This window comes from Dermacentor andersoni, chromosome 8, assembly GCF_023375885.2.
Source record: "Dermacentor andersoni chromosome 8, qqDerAnde1_hic_scaffold, whole genome shotgun sequence".
In the NCBI taxonomy this organism is placed as follows: Eukaryota; Metazoa; Arthropoda; class Arachnida; order Ixodida; family Ixodidae; genus Dermacentor; species Dermacentor andersoni.
In genome coordinates, this window is record NC_092821.1 from 145,610,024 (window position 1) to 145,616,023 (window position 6,000).

A 6,000-nucleotide genomic window follows, 5' to 3' on the forward strand; every position below is an offset into this window, starting at 1 on the left:
CTGGCCTGGCTGACGAAAAACGGAATCCGCCGGATGATGGTTCCACCGTACCACACTGCTTCAAATGGTGCAGCCGAGCGGGTGGTGCAAACCATCAAAGACAAGCTCAAGAACAGCCAGACTGGGGATTTCCGGACGCAGATTGCTCGGATACTATTCCAGTACCGGACCACACCTCACGATGTCACTGGCCGTGCCCCCTGTGAGCTCCTGCTGGGTCGGATGGTCAAGACACCCTTGCACGTCTTGCATCCGGACCTCCGATCCACAGTGCTTTTGAAGCAGCTGAAGCAGAAGCTGGCTGCTGACCAAGGATGCCGTCCCGGGCCTTTGCCAGAGTCGGGAGCTCCAGTTTTCGCCAGGAACTTCCGTCCTGGCTCACCCTGGTCTGCCGGACAGGTGGTGTCTCCTGCCAGCGCCTCATCGCTGCTCGTCCGCATGCCAGATGGGGCCATATGGCATAGACACGCCGACCATGTCAGACCTCGCCTCGGGACCTGGCCAGCACCCTCGACTGCCACTGAGTTCCAGCCCGCAGGAGGACTAACGGCAGCACCAGTCGCTTCTAGCGGAGTACCACCTACCTCGGAGGCGGCAACCGTAGCCAGTGGTGCGGCACCCGTTGGACCGGTGTCGAGCTCGGCACCACTCACGAGGCCGACCACTACGGACCCTCCGGATGGAGCGAGGCTGGCCCAGGCAGCACCTGGCGTTGCCACACCCGACCCGTCAACACGGGTGCCCAGGCGGAGTACTCGACGGCGGAGGCCACCAGACCGTTACTCGCCTGGGTAGCAGGCACCGTCGACCCAGCTAGGGTGGAGGCAGAGCCTCATAGTGTGAACTTGGACGTTTTTTTTTTATTTAGCAAACAAACTGGGGTTGAGGGGTTGTAGCAAGTAGGTGACGCCCCCTCGGACATAATCTTGGTTCACCCGCCAAGCTCGGCGGCCTGCTATAGCTCGGCAGGCAACAGTGGTCACCCGCACCACAATAAACACCGACGAGCACGGCAGCTCGCCGGTCAGTAATCTTTCAGCATCAACACGCCGAGAAGCCCTCCCTTGTTCACGACCCGGGGTGGATCGTGACAGTATTCTTCCTTCTGAGCTGAGGAATCGGGACCGCTTGTTCTCATGGCCATTCAGGTGAACGCAATGGCAGCCCCTTCCGTGAAAATAGATCCGTCGCTCGTTGGTGGCTGCGTAGAGAGCAGTGATGCCCCTAACTCTGATCGCGGAGACGCGGACCATTACCGACCGGCATGCACTGCTTCTGACGACCAAGCATGCCAGATAAACGACCATCTCCAGAGCTGTAACGAATTGCTCTTCAGTGCCTACCTACAGCTGCGCGAACTTCCAGGAACACACGGTTTGCTCACCGTCGCGAGCACTACCGAATGCGATCCAATCCTGATGCGCCCTTCAGACTTCAAATCACACAAGGCAATTGCGTTTCTCCGATGGTTACTCAGGACCCACGTCTGCGTCGTAGGTCTTGACCTCGACTACCTTGCCATAGAAAGGCATGGCCCGACCTTCTGGGAAATCCTGCCTCAACAGTCCGCGCTGAATAGGATAAAGCTACAGTTCATGGGAGCCACCTCAGACACACATTTCGCGGCCACCCTACCTTGCCTGACGAGTCTGAGAGAACTCGAATGTCGTATCTCCAGGACGCGCACGGATGCTCTTGTTGCCTCACTCGCGACACTTCTGCCAACTACGACTTGCCTGACTTCGCTAACGCTGGAAAATGTCTTTCTCGACAGCGAGGCCGCGAAGAGATTCCTCGAAGCACTCGCTGTGAACTCGAGCCTCAAATTTCTCGACCTGAGTTTCTACAGCGCCGCCGCAAACAAAACGGGCGTGACTGCGGAGAACGCGAAGACCACCAGATTGCGGGAGAATTGGTCGATTCGAGACGCCACATTCAGCAGATTGCTTCTCGGGGAGGTCATCCTAGCCAACAGGAGGCTTTCGACGCTGCGCATTGATTCTGTGCTCCAGAATGAAAGATGCGTGGAGCTGCTGCCGCGAATTCTCACGAAATGCGACACCCTCACGAAGCTGACCATTGACGCGAAGTGGCTATGGAGTGTCAGGATACCAGAATCCATTTTCGAATGCTGCGTGAACGCGCTGGTAAAGAACAATACGCTGCAAGAGCTCTCCCTTCCTTACGACTTGTGGAGTCCGAGGAAGTGGATCGCGTTATTCGCCTTTCTGCCACAAAACAAATGTCTCAAGAACCTACACGTCTCGGGAAACGATACTATGTTTTGTGGAAGAGTCCATCATGTCCTTGAGGCACTGGAGCAAAGCGAGTTGTCGTCAAAAGTTTCTTTCGGAGCTAATGCATGGGGTCACACACTCGACCTCATGAAATTCGGGGCATTTTCAAACATCGAGCTTTAGGGCCCCGACAACGTGACACTGACCGCTTTAGAACGCCTGCCTACGTTGCCTCACTTCACTTCACTGTCGCTCGAAATCTCCGATAGTAATTTGACTTTGTTCACCTCTCTCGCCAAGTACATCCGGGAAACGACCGTACTACGCGAACTAATCCTGGATGTCAGCAGTGACGAGGTCCCTGCGAATGCACCAATCATGCGCTGGACAATGCTGTGTGATGCCATCACGCTTAACGCGAGCATTGGAACACTCACGGTTACCACTGGCAGCAGCAAGTACGAGGAGTGTCTGGCTGACACAATCAGCCGCAGCAGGAACACCACGCGCGTGAAAGTGGTACTGGGCGATTTTCTCCGGCCTGCTAGGGAGTTCGTCTCGCGACTCTCGAAAAATATCGAGGACAACCACACTCTCCTCGAAGTCATCCTTCGCACTGGCGAGCTCGACGCCGAACGAACGAGATGCTGGCTCTCGATCTCGCAAGCGACCCGAAGGAACGCTGGCCTGGTGGCTCGAGCGAGCAGTGCGTTTTCCCGCACTGCTCGTCTCGACTGGTAGGTGTATCTCCATTTCTTGGCAGATGAGGTAAAGAAGTATCTCCTGTGAATTAAACACACCGTGAGGTAGTGTTTAGAATATTCCAAAAATTAGGAGCAGCGGGAGCCAGATCTACTCGTCTGAGCTCTGTTCTAATCTAACCTAATCGAACCTACCCGAGATATTTGCTGTAAGTGTATTTCTTCCCCTTATTAAATGCCATCGCAAGTTCCTATCAATATTTTGCCGTACTGCAAATCTCATGTGAGATCATAAAAAGGATACGCGCCCAACGACAACGTACGAAGTTATTATAAATGCGAAACAAGACGTTTGCAATAGGCATATGACCATGTGTAACATAATGAAACGCAAGGCAACCTTGACCCTAGACCCTGGAGTAACTGCAGTTTGAAAAGACAGTCATTACAAAAGTGCTTACGCTAACTCACGGTGTAAAGAATATTGTGAGAGGTGTGCGAACAGCGGCTCCTCGCCGTGCTGAGCCAACACCACCTAGATTAGTAAAATATAGGTGGTGTTGGCTGAGCGCACGTCGGCGACTTGCGTGTGCTTCGGCCATCCTCCGAGTGCGGCGCTATATGTTCAGGGGCCGCCAGCTCGTTCTAAAGGGCGAAGCCTCGCCGACATGACATCATCGCTCGCGTTCGTCGCACGCAGTTGCGAGATCTTCTGTGCTTTGCGCTGGTGTACGTGTGTTGCTTTCGCTCGGCTTCTTGCGGTATGAGTTGTTTCACGAACCTGCTCACCCATTTATTTCTCACCATGACATTTGAAGCAAGCGCGAACGAGGCTAAACCAACAAAACGAAAACAAGCGCGAGCAGACCATAGTACGAAACGAGCGGTCGGGTGGGTCCGCGTAATATCAGTTTCCCCCGCGCACGTCACCGAAGGGGCAGCTCTCTTGGTCGCCACCGATTGTGGCTCGCGTTCTCCATCTCCCGCTGTGCTCGTTCGCTTCCTAATGCCCCTTGATTATCAAGGGACTTTAATGGCCCCAACAAGGGCGCGCCATCTAGCAGAAACTGCCTGAAGCACGCGCAATATTGGTATGCTGGAACGGGCACCGTTCACACATCTCTCATGCAGACCGTTATATGTGACCTTTTTAGACATTACTGGAGCGCACGACAACGTAGACCGCAACATTTTGTAGGATATTCCAGAAGGGGGAGGCCTAGCGATGATTGTCTACAGCTTTTGAGAGAGATTTACCTAGAAAATGCCGTTGACGTTGAATGGGAAGGTATGAGGAGCCAGGAGGAAGTTGATATCAACAAGGGACCATCTAGTAGACAGCAAAGGGAATGAGGCAGGGGTGCCCTTGATTCTCACTGCTGTTTGAGACATACATGGTGAGGATGGAGAGGGCGCTAGAAGGAAGTAAAATCGGGTTTAATCTCTCATACAAACAGGCGGGCACAGTAGTAGAGCAGCAACTTCTAGGTTTATTTTATGCGGACGACATTGTGTTGCTAGCTAACAAGCACAGTGACTTGCAACGTCTGGCTAATATCTTTGATATCAACGTCTGGCTAATATCTTAAAAATTTGATAACTCCAAGGGAAGCTCATTACTTTTCGAAGCGAGATCGGTACGCCTTAGAACACGCCCCTATAAAGCGAGATAAGAACGAAGAAGCATATTATTGCTGCGCTACAGCTAGGGGAACGATGGAGCATGTTTTATTGAAACGTGAAGATAGCTGTCCAGCGGTCGATTTCGGCATCTCTGGCCTCCTTGAAGCCTTTGGGTTCAGAGAGAGCAGGGGGAAAGTAAACATGTCCGCAATAGAGATTAGTATCGATCGGAAGATTGGTGGAAGCAGAGAAACGACAAAAAATGGAGACGTACAAACACAAAGTTCAATATAGGGGTTCAGAAAATTTGGTTATGGAAATTCATCGTGCGTTCTTTTTTTTCTTTTTTAACCTAGGTAAGACATTATGTAGTGTAATAGCAAGAGCTTGGTGGCGTAATCCACTGCCCCGTTCAAAAGGGGACGTTCATTACATCCATCCATTTATCCATCTATCCGCGCATCATAATATTCTTACACCGTGCCCTAACTACAAAATTTACAACTTTGCAAATAGCTATCTATATGCTGTCCGGTGATTCGCCGGCTTTATCGGAAGCAGGTATCGCTGTTTTTGTTTAGACTACCCGACATTTATCGCAAACAGGTACAACGCCACCGCATTGGAGGAGCTGTCTCGGCATCCGGCCCTGGTGCGTGAGCTCGCCAACAGGAAGGGCATCACCGCACACGAAATGGCCAGGATGGTCAGAAGCCGGCTCAGGAGCGTCGAAGGACTCCACGACTACATGCGTCTGACCCGCGTCGTCAAGGAACAAGTGACATGCGCGCCGGCTGCTGACGACAGTGGCATGCAGTTGCAGGACTTGAACAGTGACTGCTGGGCCGTGATCAGGCAATACCTTAGCTTCGACGATGTGAAATGTTCCGGCTTCACGAAACCACAGAATTTCACATCTCATTAAAACATGGTAAAAATGAATGCCGTGGATGAAAAGCTTCGAAGGGCTCCTGATGCCTTTCCACGCATAACGAGGACAGTAAACGTGTTCGTAGGTTTGTTCGAAATTCCGTGTCACTTTTGTATCGTGTGCTAAACAGGGTCCGTATTCTGATACGATAACTTTCGGCAATATTATCGCCTTGGCCACGCCTTCGCCATCAGACTGGCAACCGCCACCGGGAAGGGCACAACGCCTGCCTACTCTTCAGAAAGGAGGAGACAGAAAGATAGAAATGGAAGATGCGAACCTGGGCAAGCATGCAATGCTTATAAGAGCTTTTCTAAAAAAAAAAAAGTTTTTCTCTTCGCTGCGCTGCAAGACGGTGGTGTCATTTATACAGCTCATCACATTCTTTTTAATATGGCGAGTTTGCTTTATCTCCTTGCAAGAATATTCCCGCTGTTGCCAAGAATGTGAATGCTATATAGCATCGACTCACAGAAATAGGACCGGCAATGTGCTGGTAAATGTAATA